At 47.4% G+C, this 18,292-nt stretch overlaps 1 protein-coding gene across 1 annotated transcript in view; it reads right to left on the bottom strand.

The window, feature by feature from the left end:
• The window catches only part of PDZD2 (PDZ domain containing 2), a 233,302-nt gene extending 220,185 nt beyond the window's left edge, over positions 1 to 13,117 (bottom strand). The window contains exon 1 of the mRNA XM_005857886.2: positions 13,044 to 13,117. The gene's annotated coding sequence lies outside the window, so the exon portion shown is untranslated. The remainder of the gene's footprint in view (positions 1 to 13,043) is intronic.
• Between the last annotated feature and the right edge of the window lie 5,175 nt (positions 13,118 to 18,292).

The following is an 18,292-nucleotide window of genomic DNA, read 5'->3' as shown; positions in this document are numbered from 1 at the left end:
ACATAAATTTGCTCATCCTTATTTCTGTAGAGCTAGTACCCATAGTAGGAGTGAAATTGACCAGCTTCCCTTTTCTACAAGTTTCAATAAAAATAACTCTAGTTTAATGTTTGTTGATAAAGTCTAGGTGACCACTTGGAAGTAGATTGGTGGGGAAGGAAAAATAAGTTTAAAATAAAAATATATGTACTCATCCCTCTGGCAAAACCTTCATATTTAAGCATCCCCAGAACCATAAGAAACAGCGCCTGCTGTCTGATTGCCTGATGCGGTTTATCTGTGGAGCAAAAGGCAAAGGTAGAGAGCAGAGTCCCTCGAGCAGTTTTAAACTGCAGACTCGCAGAGCCCTGGTTCAGGCACACCCCACTCCATCCTCATGCACTTGACTTTTCCTACCCCCTCCCTCCCCAATGAGTGCTGAGCTAGCCCCCTGGTTTTGAGGGTGGATTCCCACTTTCCACTCACACTGCCTTCTCCTGTTTCAAACATTTTCGTAAACCTATAAATCAACTCTTCAGAAAAGGGCTGGAGGCCTGACTCTAGGCTGTCGACTCTGAAAAACTGAGCTCGCTTCTCAGTAAAGCCACCAGAAACTAAGAACATCTTCAACCCACCAGCAAAGGCAAAACTAAAGTCATGGATGGCTCTAGGCCAGAAGCTCTTATTTCAGGACAGCAAGACTGAAACATATAAAGGAGGAAAAGAAAATATAATATGGATGAACCATGGGCACCAACAAAACAAACACGTGAAACTGGCAAGAGGATGAAAACAGACATACCAAATCGAGGCCAATTCATTCCATAAATATTTACTGAGTGCCTACTGCCCCGTGCCAGGCATAACCACGAGTTGCTAAAAATACAAACTGAGTCAGTTCTGTTTCTGCTCTCAAGAGATTCCTAATTTTCCTAGGGATAGACACATAAATAACTAAGGATAGATCTTAAAGAATGGAAGAATTCACAAAGTGGGAACGGTGGGAGATGGGAGTTATTTACACAAGCCACTTTGTACAGAATTCTCAGAGTAAACATGTAGGTAGTGTGTTTATGCAAAGAGGATGAGTGGCAAAGAGGGTGTGCAAGGGTGGTCTGTGGGGGCGGGAGATTAGTGTCAAGAGCACATTTAGCCTTCTCTCCTGCTCCAAGGAGTTTGACCTTCCTCACGTAGGTCATGGGTTTTAATTGGTGGTGGTTTTATTTACTGAATTATTTAAGCAACCAGATTTGGGATTTCATTTTAGAAAAGTATCAATATCAGAAAATGTTCACCATAATATGTGAGGAAGTAGGTTATAAAGTGGTTTTGATTATCAATTGTGTTTAAGAATGAAAATAACCTCTGAAGGATATTCACTGAAACAGCTGATTTCATGTCGGGGAATTAAGGCTATGAGTGGTTTTTTTGAACCTTTAACTTTCTGGGTTTTCTAAGTGCTTATTAAAACATATTATTTTGCTGATTTAAAAAAATTGTATGTGTAGGGATACAGATTGAGTGAGACTAGACCACAGGGAGGCCAGTTGGCAGACTGTTCTCATAGCTCAGGTGGGTTATAATGACCGCCTGGACCATGGCAGTGGGATGAGGGAAGGGGGTAGCTTCTTGGGCCATTTCTGAGGCAGAGTTGACCAGTCTAGGTGACCACTTGGAAGCAGGTTGGTGGGGAAGGGATAGAGAAGAGCAATCAAAGATGACTCAGGGGATTGGAGAGACTAGGGGGCTTAACCAACTGAGAGGTCCCTTATTCCTGCTGGCTCTGTCCTTTGCCTCTTACACTCCAGGCGTCTGAACTTGACCTCCTTGTCAGGGATCCAAACCAGATTTCTTGCCATCCTCTGTTCACACTGGACATGAGTAGAGGGAAAGGCCATGTCTTTCCTTCTTGCTATGACAATGGATTCCCTACTTCCCTGCGCCCACCCACAGCAACCTGCTTCCCACACCTATGAAGTCTTAGTTGGAAACTCCCTGTCTCCACTCACTGGGCCTGGGAGAGCCAAGTTTGATATCAGAAACTCATAAAGCTCAGCCTCTTTTAAGGCAATTAAAACTCCAGTGTGGGAGACCTTGGCATCCAGCACTTTTTCCACCTAGCCAACTCTTCCCACAGATCCAACAGTCTACCAGCTTAGGGAGGCCAACACATTACCCCAGAGCCAAGCAGGAGATGACGCCACACACACACTGCTGCTTAGCGAGTGCAGCTCTCACTCCCCCTTCCCCCTGCAATATCCCAAAGCTCCCATTCAACAAGGAAAACATGGATATGATTAGGAGGTTATTTGTGGGCCAAACAGTTGCAGCCTGATTCTCATCAGACAGACAGGAGGGGGGCCAATTTCCATCAGAAACGCCAGGGGAAATGAGTGACAAGTATAGAAGTGAGCTGGCGGGGCCAGGAGAAGGAGCTGCAAAGGAGAAAATTGCCTCTATTAAGTCAAATCCGTCCTGGGATAATGGACTGCAGACTCGGTTCCTGGCCACCACACTCTTTTGCTTGATCGCATTAATCTGTCTTTTTTTCCAACTACATTTTTATTCCTGCCACCTAATAAAGTATAGGTCCACTCCCTACTCATATAAGGATCTATGGAACATGCGAAACAGATACATTCAAACTAGAGGGCAACGTTTACAATCACTGGAACAGGCTAAGACCCAACTCTCCATTCCAAAAGGGAAACAATTTTAATTCAAAAAGTAATTTGACAGTCATATACTTTACAAAGGGTCCCCCTTGACCACAATACTGTACACCTAAAACTACGACAAAATAATATTGAATGTAAACTCTACTTGAAAAATAATTTTTTAAATTAATTTGATAAAGATAACTTTCAAAAGTTTAGGCATAAAGACTTATGCTAGGAGGGAGAAGAGCGAAATAGGATGAAACTTGGTCAATGGTGTGCTGGAGCTGGCTCTCGCTGGTTCCTGATGGCTGATTATCACATTTTCAGGAATTTTGCAAGTTGTTGACACAGCGTTGGTAGTTTGAAATCGGCCATGGTGGGAACATTTACACCATGGAAATTGGCAAATGCTGCAAACCAGGACAGCCTCTCCCGTAGCCGTTTGTTAAACACTAACCAGCACACCACTGAGTATGACCTTTTCCTTTAAGGGTCTATTTATATACACAATAATGTGTGTGTGTGTGTGTGTGTGTGTGTGTGTGTAAAAAGTCAGGAAGTAACCCTTTTGATTCTAGGTGGTGAGACTAACAAGTACTTTTAAATCTTTCTTTCTTTATTTTTACAGTGAACATGAATTCAATGTATAAAAACCAACCTTCTTTTTCCTTCTGAGCTGTCTGATTCGCCCCTGTACCCTCCTTCCTCTTTTTTAATCTCTTCCTGCCCTGGCCTCCTAGGTTTTTATTCTCTGCAGAGGGTGGTGCTGAAATCCCAAACTACTCAGAACCGCCAGGCAGACAGAACTCCTGGTAATAAAACAGACTCCAGGCTACAGGTGGAGAGAGCCCACATGAGGCTCAGCAGTGGCAGTGAGTGGCTTCGGGTCCTCTTCCCTGGGTGCAAAGCTGTTATTACTGGTGGCTTAACAGAGGAGCAATGACCAGCTAGGGATAGCAGGAATTCCAGCCCACGTGATCCCAGGCTCTGTAGAAGGGACAACATCATCTCTCCAGGTGTTCATATCAGGTTTCACTAGCCGCACATTGGCCATTCCTATTGTTTGTAGAACAGGGTGACCACTCTCAACCTTTCACATCTTAGTGAAATATTACTATATTCTTGCCATAGTTGGGTGTTCTCTCAATTTAACAGACATCAACCCAGCACAGAAAGCCCAACTGACTAGCCCAAAATCACATCGAGCAGAACTGGGACAACAACCCAGGTATTAATATTGAACTTCAGGGTTTTTCCCTCTCAATTATATTGAACGGTTCGTGGGACCCTAAATTTCTAACAGTATTTATATAATAAAACCTAAGCCACCGTTATGGCAGAACGACCAGCCGCTATGATATGCTCAATGCAGGAGCTGCCCCCTGGTGGTCTGTGCGCTGTCACAGGGGGAGCGCCACTCACCCAGAAGCCAGGCTCATGGCTGGCGAGTGCAGCTGCGGTGGCAAGAGCCTCTCCCACCTCCGCGGCAGTGCGAAGGAGCAGCAAGGCAAGCCGTAAGGAGAGAGCAGACGGGCTGAAAGGAGTGAGGGATCCCAGACTGCAAGAGGACGCAGGCTGGGCTGAGGGACCACCTCACCCCCAGTGCACGAATTCCATGCACTGGGCCTCTAGTAGTTAGAATAAAATTCAAGCTCCCATTTTCTCATGAGTAAAGAAATCCAAGACAGCCTTTTGGAGTAACGGAAAGGGGGCTACTAACCCTAATTTAACTTGGTTTTGGAGCCAGTTTATGGTCTCTACAGGAAGGTAAGATTCCACCAGCTTTCCCTACTTTCCACATACTGCCTGTACAGGAAACTTTGTGTAAATGCTGAAATTATTGCAGGTGTTGCCTCTTGACTACTTTCAATTCTTCCTAGTAGTTCCACAGACTGTGAATCTCAAGGCCCACCTGCTGCCTCCAAATTCCCCTGCCTCACAGGAAGACGAGAAGGCTGGGTCAGGAAGGGCTGTCTAACGCTCCATGGTACCTCCTCAAGCAGACAGTGGACGGCGTGTGTGCCCAGTGTGGTCCAGCTCTGGCCGAGGACCTCCTTGCTCAGGTTACTCAGCTGGCCTGCAGAAACATCTGGCTGGCCTGTGATTGACAGAGCGGCCTGACCTTGTGCAGATAGGACCCTTCTACAAACAGGAGGGCAAAGGTATCTGGGAAATCGTGAACAGCTTTAGAAAAAAGGCAGCTGTTGACCAACCTTCTGAGCTAGAAGAGTTTTAAAATTTTTATCCAATCCAGTATCTTTTAATGCTGTTGCCAGGAGGTCAAGGAACCACCTAGATATATAAGTAGCTGGGGCTCAGGTGCCCAATCTGGCTCCTCCCCGCAGTCCCCAGTGCTGACTGGAGCACACCCACTTTTATTTGATTTGCCCATTGTGCTTTCTTATCAAAATTTTGTTTCAAAAAAGAGTTCACAGTTGGGTGTTCTCTCAATTTAACAGACATCAGCCCAGCACAGAAAGCCCAAGTGAGTGGCCCAAAGTCACATGGCCAGGAGCAGATGGCCACTACTTAAAAAAAGTAAGTAAGTTACTCATCCTATCTAACCATGTTATATAAGAGGTTGAAGAAACTGAGGCCCAAGGAGGAAAAGTTCAGGCAGAAGTGAGTGGAGGAGCCAGGTCATCCCACTACGCCCACATCCCCTCTTGTTTCAACCGTCCTTGGACTTGGCAGGCAGATGACCTTGGCTTCATGACATACTCCCATTTTTTTGGTCTACCACAGCTCCTGCTTTAATGGTGAGGAAATGATCTAATCGTTTTCAATTTTGGACCTGGCTCCACTACCTGTACCCGCCTCCTAGTTGACTTAGGTTTCCTGTCCATGGACTCGGTCCAATCCAGCAACAGGCCTGCCAGACCCTGTGCTACCTCCACAGCCTCTGCCTCTCCACACAACGCAAGGCTGTATCGACTTTGGTGGTCCTGGAAACTGCCAAAGAACTCCTATCCACCTGGGGTGTAACACACTGTAATACTGAATGCCCGTGCACAGTCTGTCTGATTCAGTGTGACCAAAGATGCTGATGAAAAACCCAGGAAGACCAGGTAGCTACACACAAGATAAGCACCAAAGTATACTGCAATATGCACACACACTGAGATCGCCGAGAGTCCTCAATCTTCCCATGAAGAGACAATGCCTGTGTCATTCTCTATGTCCTCTCCTGTCCAATCCAGAGTGGCAGAACTTGGCCTATTGTCATGGAGGTTCCCAACTGGTGAACAGCAAACACATTAGCCTCAAAGCTCCTCCCCAAGCAGTTCTATTAAATTGTGCTTATTTGCACAACGAAAGAATTCTTCCCTTTACAACTGCACCACTGTGGTGTTTCCTTCAACAGCAAGCTTCTCTAATAACCGTACACTCTTCTTTACATACACATACACAAAATGCAGATTTTACAACTTCCGCAAAAAAAAAAAAAAAAAAAAAAAGGTGCAAATGAAAACTGTAGGTAAACGAAAGTGAAAAAACAGAAGACAAGACCCGGATCTGAGGCCATTCGTGGCTCCTTGACTTTTTTCTGACACTGAGAATCTCAAAAAGCTGGAGCCCCCGGGAAACCACCGCCCTGCATCGGTACTTCGCACAGAAGCCTCCCTCTGCAGGCAAGTGTGTAGAGTGCTCCAAGCCACTAGGTTCCTTTGTACCAGGCTATTCTGGGGTGGCCACTGCTATTCGCACCTCTCTCGAGGAATCTGGCCTGGTCCATGACATCCCACAGGCCTATAAATCAGGGGAGCTGCTGACTCCTCTGGACCATCTGAGTATTCCAGTCCTGTTCCCAATTCCTCACCCAACAGCAGCCAGTGCACTGGGACCTGGGAGTGCCGCAGTGTTACCTGAGGCTGCAACTCTCAGGATGCATCCCCTCACCCCAGAGATGCCTCCAAAACACTCTCTTCAAGTCCAAATGCCTTCCATTCAGCTGCAAATCAAAGGCTCTGAAGCACACACAAGGGACCCATCCATCGGGCCTTGGCGCCCAGGCTCACTGAGCCCACCTGGGGAGACTTTCTTCAAGCCTGTGGGAGCCCCAGGGTGTAAAGATGGTGTCAGACCCGAGCCTCTGACACAGATCAGGCTGGCTTAAGAAGCTGTGATAAAACTAAATGATCTGACACTTTCTTCTTCATCCTCTTTTCTTTTCCTTTCACAAACAGAACAGGCTGCAAATGTGACCTACTTTCTCTTTCATTGTGATTATGCAGAACTCACAAAGCTTTTCCTTGAGCCTGACTAATATTTTCAGTGACATGCTTTTCATCTTTCGGGAAAGGAGAGCCCGCCTCGGCCTGCCAGAGCACATGAGTCTTGGTGAAATGACCGACAAGGGCACGGGAGGTACAAAGACTCCGCTGTGGGACTCATGAGAGACTTTCACTGAGCACAAGGGGGAAAAAAAGAAACAAAGAAAGAAAAAGCCAGATCTGGTCCCTGGAAAGGCATTTGCACTCTGTGTGAAAGTTTTCATCAACAAGAATCACGATGTTATTGATGAGCGAAGTGCCTCCCAAGGTCCTCAGCGCAGCCCAGTCCGGGGACCACAGGCTCCGGGCGGCCTGGAATCTTGCCCGACTCCAAACCCACTCAGGTACATCCAAACTCTGCATTTTGCATTAAAAATTAATTGCCTTCTTCCAACTCTTCAGTGAATCAGCACACAACAGGGTTTTTTTACGTATCAGGAGGAACGATTTAGAGATAAAAACCAAGCACCCAGCGAGGGTGGAAACCTGGCTCTATTATTCAAAATTAAGTTGATATTGACTTCTCCCCGCTCTTTTTACCTTGGAGGCTCTGCACTTTTTCATGTCTGATCTGCTGTCCGTTTCTAAGAGTGAAATTCCAAATTATAACTTATAGTTGGTAAACATTTGCTTGGTGACTTTCGAAATGTCGCTGCTGGCCCAACCTCTGGCCCTAGGGTTCTGATCCAAAGCTTCCCCTTCATCCTCAGTGAGGTGAGAAAGCCCGCTCAACACTTACCCAATACATTGTCCAAAATAGAAACAGACTTGCAGCCTTGGACCCAACTGTGTTTGCTTCTATCCAGGTTAGTGCAGCTTCAAGCCACATCCAGGCTGTCTGGTCAACACTGACTCAGACGTGAGCCGGACTCACGAAGTCCAGAAAGTCACTGTGCCAGAGTAAGGAGCACCAGCTGCACGGCCTTCAGCAATGTAAGGGCTGGGTCAGCTCCTGAGTATCACCTCCCGTAATTCCATCTCCACTACTGCTAAATAGTTCTCATTCATTCATTCATTCATTCAGAAAGTAGTTACCAAGTGCCTCTGAGGCAGCACTGTGCTCAGGCAACAAAAAAGTGAACAAAACAGCCACTGTCCCACCTTTCAGGAATTTGTGAGAGCCTCCACCTCTCCCTTCCCCTTACATGTGCCCATGTGATTCCCTCTGGCCCCCCATCCTGGTCCCTGCTCAGCACCATGTGTATTTCTCAGTGCACTTGTGACATTTAGCAGCAAAGACTGGAGAGCTGCTCAGTGGCATCAATTTATCCTCCTTCCTGTTTAAGTTCTGATCACACTCCTAGTTCTACCCACCGAAGCCTCATCTATCTCTTGCTAGTTTCAGCATCTGGAATCCCGCTCTGTCTCGCACCTGGGCAGGGATGAGCTGCAAGCTGCCAGCCGGCCCGCCACTGAGTTCCACCAGCCTTTGGAGACTCTGGTGCCAGCTGTTTGTCTGCACCGCAGTGTGCTGTTGCTGGTCCCCCTGGATATGAAACCTCACCTGGTGGACAGAGACCTAACTCCAGGTCCAGTTCCATGCAGGTGGCACCACCCATCCTCCTGCCATTGGCTGGCCCGGCCTCTGGATGCAATGACAACTCTGGAAGGAAGAGCTGACCTCACAGGTGAAAAGGTAGACTAGCCAGGAAGAAGGTGTTCCAAAGAGTAGATCTAGTTGTTCCCAATTTATTACTCCGCCTTCAGGTATGCTACCAAAAACTATTTGGCAAAGAATCTCTCCCCTCAAAACTGGACAAAGTGAAAATGGCTAAACAACAGTTGGCATAAGGGACCTGGATAAATCCTCTCAGGAAGAATGGGTCAAGAGCAAACAGGAGACAAGCCAGGAGCCATGTCCTCAGGGTCGAAGGAGAAGGACCCTGAGCTAGCAGTCAGGACTACACTGCCATCCCGCACGGCCCTACACTGATTGGCCGGGAGTGAGGTCACCGGCAATTGTCTCACTCTCTGAGCCTCGTTTCCTCATTGTTAAAACAGCAGGTGATATAAGGCTATCTGAAACCTTTATTTTATTTTATTTTATTTGGGGTGGGGGGGCACTTTTCATATATTTTTATTGATTTCAGAGAGGAAGGGAGAGGGAAAAATAGAAACATCAATGATGAGAGAGAATCATCGGTCAGCTGCCTCCTGCATTCCCCACACTGGGGATTGAGCCCACAAGCTGGGCATATGGCCTGACCAGGAATCGAACCGTGAACCTCCGGGTTCATAGGTTTTACTCAACCACTGAGCCACGCTGGCTGGGCTGAAATTTTAAATAGTCCTCCTCTTACTTCAAGCTAGCAGATGGATTTTTTAAATAAAACATTGTCAAAATGGGTCAATTTCTTGAAAAACACACACACACACACACAAAAAAACAACAAACAAAAACAAAGCACCCCACGCCCAGCACGTAGAAGAGAAATGAATACACAATATTGAGTCATCTAGTGTGAAAAGCCAACTGAGACAGACAAGGCCTTTGACCAGAAGGGCAGGCACTGAGCGGGCACGGTTGTTCTATCAAACGACGCCTTCGAGGACCACCCTCCTGAAAAGGGCTTCCCTGATCACATACGTGAAAATCGCTGTCCACGGCACACTCTTCTTAAAGTCATCATCCCTACTGCCGTCTCTCATGAGTCCTGGACCACCGAAACCTGTTTAAGCTTAACCCAGAGCTGTTAAAACTCATCTGACCAAGGAATGAGTTTTTTATATTTATTTATTATCATCTTTCAGATGTAGATATACGAGTTTCACATTACAGGATATAGTACTATAAAATAAAGTTTGGGCTTTAAAAACAACAACAACATAAAGCAAGTGCCCAGCAAAACCCAAGCAGGCATAATCTTAATTTACCCATTCGACTCTTGAGCAACAGCTCATGGCTGGCTACATATTCAAAGTCACAGCCCACTAGGCCTTCTCTTTCTTACTCACTGACCCTTGGTCACTGCAAAGATACGGTCCAGCTGGGCAAAGTGTTGACCTCAGTCCTGGCCAGCCACTTCTTATGGGGCCTCAGGACACACAGCACGCTGTCAGCAAACCAGCCAGCACTGAACTAAATCACCGTGATGTCTTCCTGCCTGGGGACGCGCCTCTGCCTGCACGGAGACTGCTGGGGACAGCTAATTGCCTCTCAGCTCAGGCTGCACAGCTTTCTCACATCCGCCACTCCCCAGGGTCAGATTTTCTCGAGCTGCATTTTTCAGAGAATAGGGGGGGGAGGAAGGGGAAAAGAGAGACAGCAGTGGTGGGCAGGAAATTGCTCTTTATCTTCATTATAACTTAAATCACCATCTTCAAAATCCTTCACTTAAAACAATAAAAAGTCCTTTCCCAATTTTCGGTTTAGGGTGTAAGGATGAAGGCTGAAACTCTAAATTAGAGGGGGGGTGGGTTGTTTGGGAGTGAGAAAAGCAGAGTGGCTTCCTCTCTGGGCTCTGACACTCTGGTCCTCGTCAGCAGAAGTGTTGAAGGAGTGGACAGCAGGTGCCTGCCCTGGACTTCTGTCACTCGTCTCCCTAGTGCCCCTCTTCCTAGAATTCCACGGCCAGACCATCCTCCTTTCAGTGAGGTCTCTGCTGGACCTATTACACGTTGGTGTATATTTTACTATCAGTGGGATTTCTCCTTTCCTATATGTCCAAATTCTCTGAAGACGGACTGCATGCAGTTGGCTATTTCCAACTTGTAGTCAGTCCCATGACAGTTTCAATGGGCTGGTCTCGAGTCACTGGCTTGCAGGAACCTCTTAACTGGATTTCTCACAAAGGACTCCGTCCGCGTACAGTTGTTGAGCCGATGTCCTCGTGGGGACAGGAAGGTCAGAGGCTTCCTAGTCCACCATCACTGACATTACTCCCTCTTGGTCTCCTCAAAGTTTCCATGTTCCTACTTTCAAATTACACTTAAGAGCACACACATGTCATTAACATTCATATGAAGAATTGGCCAGTGGTACGTCCCCTCTTGGTTCTCTCCCTCCAGGCCAACTCCTGAACAGCATTCTCTCTGTGGAAAGGGGGTGGTTGTGGAGCTTGGTGAGTTTCTTTCTTTTTGGTCTGCTCTAATCAAGAAACTGAATAGTGTAAGGGCAGAGCTCCGTGGCTGAAGTGGATGGCATGCAGCATGCTGGGGACTGGCCTGGAAGGCTGGGGACTGCTTTCCTTGGGACGCAGGTCAGCCTGATGGCTGGTGGCAGGGCCGGAGGATGGCTGCGGCCCCTGGCATGGGGAGCTCCATGGGGAGGAGCAAGGTCACACTGATGCAGGCAGGGTTCACCCTGACACTAAGAGTTACTGAGGGCTCTTCTCAGAGCCTCTCAGCTTCCGAGAACACAGATAAAGACGTCTCAGTCACTGCCCTCACAGACCACTAACTCTTATTCAAACGAAAAACACATTTCTGATTTCTCATAACTCCCTAAGTGCTTTAAGAAACCACATTCTTAATTATCCACTCTACTGAGCTCCACCTTGATTTTAAGTCAAATTATTCCCAGTTTGCTCGTTGCTGAGGGGAAGTGTGTGGTAGAGGGATAAGGGGCAGCAGGGGGAGGAGGCCTGAAAAATGCCTATAAATGTCAGGCCAAGTTTAAACAGCTGAGGAGAACACCCCAGGTGGGAAGGACACAAGAGAGAGCAGACTGCATTATCTCTCAAGTTCAGGACTCCCTCCCCAATCCTGATATTATTTACTGCTTCCATCTAATGAGCTTTGATTTGTGGCCAATGACGGCACACAGCCAGCTGCATTCAGCAACCACATGACACGTGGTTTCCACGGAAGTTGATACACAACTGTGAACTAGTTCAAGTGTTGAACAGTCACACCACAGGGAGGGAAAAGCCTGCTCTGGCATCAGATGGAGTGACTGTGCAGAAGGCGGATCCCATGTAAGTGTGGAGGTTGTGAATTGTAGAGTCATGAATTAAGCTTGAGTAACTGAACTTCATGAAGCTTGCCCTCCTATCAGTCACCATCATGGTGGTTGTCAGACCAGCATCACAGAGATCTGGGTCTTGAAGACAGTTGAAGGTTGACCCACTAGGGGCAGCGCCTGGTCCTCGAAGAAGCATGTGGCTGTGAAACTCTTACAACAAGAATCAGTCTTGGTCAAACAAACGTTGGTGAAAATGTGGAGAAAATGGAACTCTCTTACATTGCTGGGGGTCATGTAAAATAGTCCATGGCAGTTCCTCAAGAAGTTAAACACAGAGTTATCATATGACCCAGCAATTCCACTCATAGGTATATATCCCAAAGAACTGAAAACAGGTGTGTAAAGAGAACTTGCACACAAATGTTCCTAGCAGCACTGTTCACAATAGCCAAAAGGTAGAAACAATACAAATGCCCATCAACTGATGAATGAATGAACAAAATGCAGAATATCCATACAGTGGAATATTACTCAACCACAAAAAGGAATGATATACTGATACATGGTACAACATGCATTACACTTAAAATCAAAATGCTAAGTAAAAGTAGCCAGTTATAAAAAGCCATATATTGCATGATTCCATTGATATGAAATATCCAGAATATGCTAATCCATTGAGACAAATAGCAAATTATTGGTGCCAGGGGTTGGGAAGAAAGGGAATTGGGAGGAACTACTTCATAGGTATGGGTTTCCTTTTGGGATGATGAAAAAGTTCTGGAATTAGATAGTGGTGATGGTTGCATTACGCTGTGAATGTACTTAATGCCACTGAATTGTATTTTAAAATGATGAATTTTATGCTTCATGTATCTTCTGCACACAAGAGAATTAGTCTTGCTCAATTATGTGCCTGCCTAACCCCCAGCACCCTGCCTTGTCCATATGCCTGCTGGTGTTGACTTCTAACTTTGGCCCATGGCCTGGGCTTCTTGGACTCTATCCGCCAAGTCTTGCTATTATGTCAGTGATTTCCAAGTATCAGATCCCCAGTACACTCACATTAGGGCCTTCAGATCACCTCTTATCCCAACATACAATCAAGAGAATGTGGTCATCACTTCAGTATGACATTGCTGCTAAATCAGTCTGGTTTTTAAAATATATATATCAGTATAGTCTATTCTATTATTTTGCTCATGACTTTAAAAATTATCAACTCACATGACAGATATCCAGCAGCTTGTCTGATATCAGTTGGCCAGGGTGACTCAACACAACTTCCCAGACCTCTCAGTTACCTGTTGGTACAATGAAAAATTACAATGAGTTAACTATTTTCATCCACCTCCAGAAAGTACAAAAGTGCATATTAAGCCAGAATGCATGAATTGATAGACCATTGATATTTAAGTGGGATTTCTCCTGTAACATTGAACTGATTGGCCTGAGATTTGTCAGCCAAGAGACATGGTCTTCAAGGGATCATGTACATAAGAATCCCATCAGATGCCTCTTTGAAATCCAGACATCCAGGCTCCCAGGCATTCTGATTCACGAAGTTTCCGTAAGGTCTCTTTGGCTCATATACTTGATCCTTTAATGTCTGCTTCATAGTCTCCAACTTGCGCACAAACTCAGCCTTCCTGCTTTCCCAGAGCTATAGACCCCAGCATCCCTCTACTGTCCCTAGTTGAGATAGAATGCCAGAAAGTATCAGGGGCAGTTTTGAGCCCTTAGCTCTCGTTTTTTTCTCTGAGATCTCTCATGCAAACTTCAACATAGTATTTCCAAGTACCTTTAGGACATCTCTAGTGGGTGGCTCTGCTGTTATCTTCCAACCTAACATATCTAGGAACCACACTGAACTTTGGACTTTTAGGCCTGTCTCCTCCCCCTTTTTCCACTGGGCTTTCTATTGCTCTACAATTCATACTCATCCCATTCTTTGACATCCACCTCTAGTCCCACTTTCTCCCAAATGTCCTCGTGATAACCCTAGGCACATCCAATTTCTCTCTTATTTCAGCTGTTCATAGCGCTTACTGCTGGCATCATACTCCTTGACTGCCAATCACATACTGCCTGTGTTGCTCCTGATCATCCCTTCGGGCCTGTTTCATGGAAACTCCTAAAGTTATTTCACAGGAACTGTGTTTGGTTCACTATTGTTCAGGCCTAGCATGTTGTCTAAACACTACCTAAGAATTGCAGTGAGTTCACATTAGATGCTCAGTACAAATATTTTTTAATGCAATTGTGCCTGAGTTCAACATAAGAGCCACCACCCCAGTGGCCACTTTCTCCAGTAAGGGCAACCCTCCTCTACTTCTGGTCTGCTTCCTTAAAAAGATGAAATAATGGCCAAGAAACACCCTCCCCATCCCTCCTCCACCTGCCTCACCTAGAGCAGGGTGCCCTCAAGCCTCTCCCAGGGGATGCTTTGCAAATGCAGAGCCCTAAGGTTGTAAGATGCCATAAACCATATCCCTTTTGGGATTTCATGCCGCATATACTCACTTTTGGTCATTTTTAGGCATGGGAATAAACAACAAAGACACAGTCCCTGCCCTCAGCAAACATAGCCTATGAACGCTCCTGAGAAGTCCCTCAGTAGAGATTTAGGTTTAACTGTATTTTCACAAACTATACTCTCCCTCCCTGCCCTTTTTAAAAAGCACCTAACAGTCCTAAGGGCCACAGGACTCTACAATTCATACTCATCCCATTCTTTGACATCCACCTCTAGTCCCATCAGAACCAACCTTGTCCCTGCCCCACGCCTGGTGAGTCCCGGGCTCACCTGGAAGTCTAAATCACAGCCATTAACATGTGAGTAGCCAGCAATGTAACAGTCAAGATTTTTGAAGAAATTTGTCTGCCTCCCCAGCACATCAGCCTACTCCCAAGTGTTGGGTGAGGAATAAAGAACTGATCTTTTTATTTCCCACTAGGAAGCCCCACGCCCCCCTGAAGCCTCCTGGATGAGCCCAGGATGTGTGCACTACCAGCTTTTCAACCCATCCTTTCTAAAACACATGAGTAGGGTGGTCCCAGTACACGTTGATCCTGCAGCAGCTAGTTCAGGCTGTTCCCTCCCAGGCACCCAGAAATAACAGCAGTGAGTAAGAAAGTGGGGAGTGGGTGGGCCCCGACAAAGGGAGGTGGGGGCCATGATTAGAAGAGCTGGCGTGGGGGCTTGCCCATCTCGGGTTGTAAGAGTCTTACTAATGGGGTGAGAACTGGGGCAGAGCTAACAGCAGAGAGGGTGAGAAGCTGCTAAAACACTGACGTGGAGGAGGAGGAGGAGGAGGAAGGAGTGGGGTACACAGGCAGGCAGGACCAGAACACGCTGTAACCAGGGAACACGTGGGAGGGAGAGGTGGGAGGCCACTGGGGAAGAGCAGAATTCTTTCTCTGATACTTGATGACTCTACCATTTTGCTTTTAAGGCAGGGACCACACACTTCCCATACTTTGGGAAGAAATGGGTAGATTCAGAAATGGACACATTTATCCTCCTGGGGGTGCCTTCTCTGCCCTTCTGCCTCTACAGAGAGAAGATGAAGGAGGTGGTTAAGATGAGGAGGGGAGGGAGGAAGGAAGACCCTTAACTTGAAGATGACGTGATTATGGGCTTGTACCAAGTATCCCTGTCTTGGGCACTCCCATCGCCCTCCCATCATGTCCCCGTTCCCCTGTCGGCCCTCCCCAGCCCAGGAGTGGTACAACCACACCGATGCCATGCCCAGGTGTGCCCTCTCCTCCGTGGTTCCTCTCCATGCTCCCTGTGTCTGCCCAGCTCTGGGACATCCCCTCACTCAGCACCGTCCTGTGCTGAAGGGCTGCCCAACCCTAACTGCACTTCTACTGGGAAAAGGTTAAGGTGTTGCACTTCCCAGAGGTGGCCAGGTGTGGTTTAAGGCAGGTAACCTTCCAAGGTGCTCGAACTGATTAAACTAAATTTGTTGAGCCCTGCTAAGGGCAGAGAAGATATAAAATAGTTGGGCATTGTCCCATGTACAGAAAGATGGCCAGTTTGATTCCCAGTTAGGGCACATGCCTGGATTGCAGGCTTGATCCCACTGTAGGGGCCTGCAGGAGGCAGCTGATTGATGTTCCACTCTCACATAGATGTTTCTCTCTCTTTCTCCCTCTCCCTTTCTTTCTCTCTAAAAATCAATCAATCAATCATAATAAGATCTTAAGAAAAAAGAAAAGAAAAAAAGAAGTTGAGGCCCAGGCCCTTGAAAAGTTTAGAATGCAGTGTGATCGAGAGCAGGAGGGGACACCCCCTGGGAGAGGCGCCTGAGAACCTAGAGGGCTCCTGGACAGAGCTGCCAGCAGACTGGCGGACAAGACGCACAAGACAGATGAGCCCCCAGCCGGGGCAGTCACTGCTGTGGGCAGAGGGACCAGGCATGTGGAATGAATTAGGGAGACAGGCAGGAGCTGGAATTAACAGTGCAATAAAAACAAGAGCTAATTCCCCCTCAGAAGCCAGAGCACTTTATAGGGCGCAAGGCTGGCTGACAGGCCCCGCTGATCCCCCACCCTGTGTGGGGCCCACGGAACACAGCCCAGCACAGCTGGCGGCTCAGCGGGAAAGAAAGGGACTGAGAGCTGATGCTGCCGGTGGGGGATGGCTGCCTGGACATGACTCCCACCGCTGTGTTCTGGCTTGGGTTGAACCCACAACAAAACCACCTTGACCACTCGCTTTCACTTTGAGACTTTTCCTTGAGACTGTGCAGTGTCAACAATCAGCCAGCAAGCTGTCATAGCCCCTGGGAGCTGCCATTAATATATTCTTAATGCCCTATAACCTGCTGGTGCTTGTTGACTCTGATTTGACACAAAATAAAATTCTAAAATATATACAGTGGTGTTTTTATTTCTTCCTTCATGTTTGCTTAATTCACTGGATTATTCATTGCACCAAGGGTTCTTCCAACTCCTGCCTCAGGGGACATTGTGTCTTTGACTTGGCCACTCGGGATGGCCACGCTGCTCCATCCTAGCCACAGCAGGGACTGCCAGGACCCAAGTTCACGAGTGGGCAGAGGCATGGTGCTCTCACCCTGGTCTTTGGATCTTGAGGGAGAATATGTAGATGGAGAGCAGTTTAACAGGAGCCCTCCAGAGGGCAGAACTGAGAGAGCAGCAGGATGAAGGCCCTGGATGCTGACTGGGTGCAGTGTCTCCCAGACTTTCCCTGCTAGTGACCCTGGCTGTCATCCTCCCATCCACCTTGACTCTCCCTTCCTCAGTTCCCCGTTGGCTCTGTGGAGTGCCCAACATCCTTCCAATAAATTATCTTTCTGCTTCAAACATGCAGAGAAACTGTGTTACTCCACCAAGTAGTATTGTGTACCCACGGCTGACCCAACCGCAGCCCTGCAGTGGCAACAGGACTCCGTGTGGGCTTTGAGGGAATGGCTGGTCTGCACTGTGTGAGGTCTTCCCAAGCACCTCTCCCCCTTCCTTTTATTTGATAATCTACCAAATAGGCAATAATAATGATAATACTGGTCGATGGGTGCTGGGATGTGTGAGGACAGAACTGGAAACGGTCCTTGCCCGCAGAGAGCTGCCAGCCTTTGGCTCTGCCTCAAGAGTGTACACTGGCCTTTAGAAAAATCCAGGTTTTCTCAACCCCACCTTCACTCCAGGCTCCCTGTCAAGACCACACCAATGGGAAGCATGCGGCCACGACCTTGAGCTCGGCACAGACGCCTCCCCCAGTCCCCTTCTCTCACCGCTGTCCCTGCCTTCCCCCATCAGAACCAACCTTGTCCCTGCCCCACGCCCGGTGAGTCCCGGGCTCACCTGGAGGTCTAAATCACAGCCATTAACATGTGAGTAGCCAGCAATGTAACAGTCAAGATTTTTGAAGAAATTTGAAGGCCATAGTCTTCTGTTGTCAAACCTAGACCCCAACATTTTGCCCCTAATTCTCAGAACTGGAGTCAATGTGGGCAGTTGTTTCTGACCACGTCTAACTCTAGTGCAGTAAATACGCGACCTCTCTGCTGTAGCCTCCACGACTCATTCTCCTCCCCTCCCTCCCTGCACTGCCACACCCTCTGTCTTCACCAGCTGCTAACACTGACCACATAGAAGCTGCTAGTCCATTGCCCCAAGAGATTGGGAGATTGTGGAAAAGGAGGCTCGGTTTCCCTTCCCACTGAATCTATCCTCCCTGTTATGGTCAGTCCTTTTTAAGAATGTGTACTTTGAGCATGGCTGGTGTGGCTCAGTGGTTGAGCGTCGACCTATGAACCAGGAAGTCATAGTTCAATTCCCGGTCAGGGCACATGCCCGGGTTTCGGGCTCAATTGATCTCCAGGGTGGGGTGTGCAGAAGGCAGCCGATCAGTGGTTCTCTTTCATCACTGATGTTTCTCTCTCTCTCTCTCTCTCTCTCTCTCTCCTTTCCTTTCTGAAATCAATAAAAATATATATTTTTAAAAG

This window comes from Myotis brandtii, unplaced genomic scaffold (genome assembly GCF_000412655.1).
Source record: "Myotis brandtii unplaced genomic scaffold, ASM41265v1 scaffold115, whole genome shotgun sequence".
Classification (NCBI taxonomy): Eukaryota; Metazoa; Chordata; class Mammalia; order Chiroptera; family Vespertilionidae; genus Myotis; species Myotis brandtii.
Note: the sequence above shows the minus strand (reverse complement) of the source record. Positions and strands in the feature narration are given on the sequence as shown.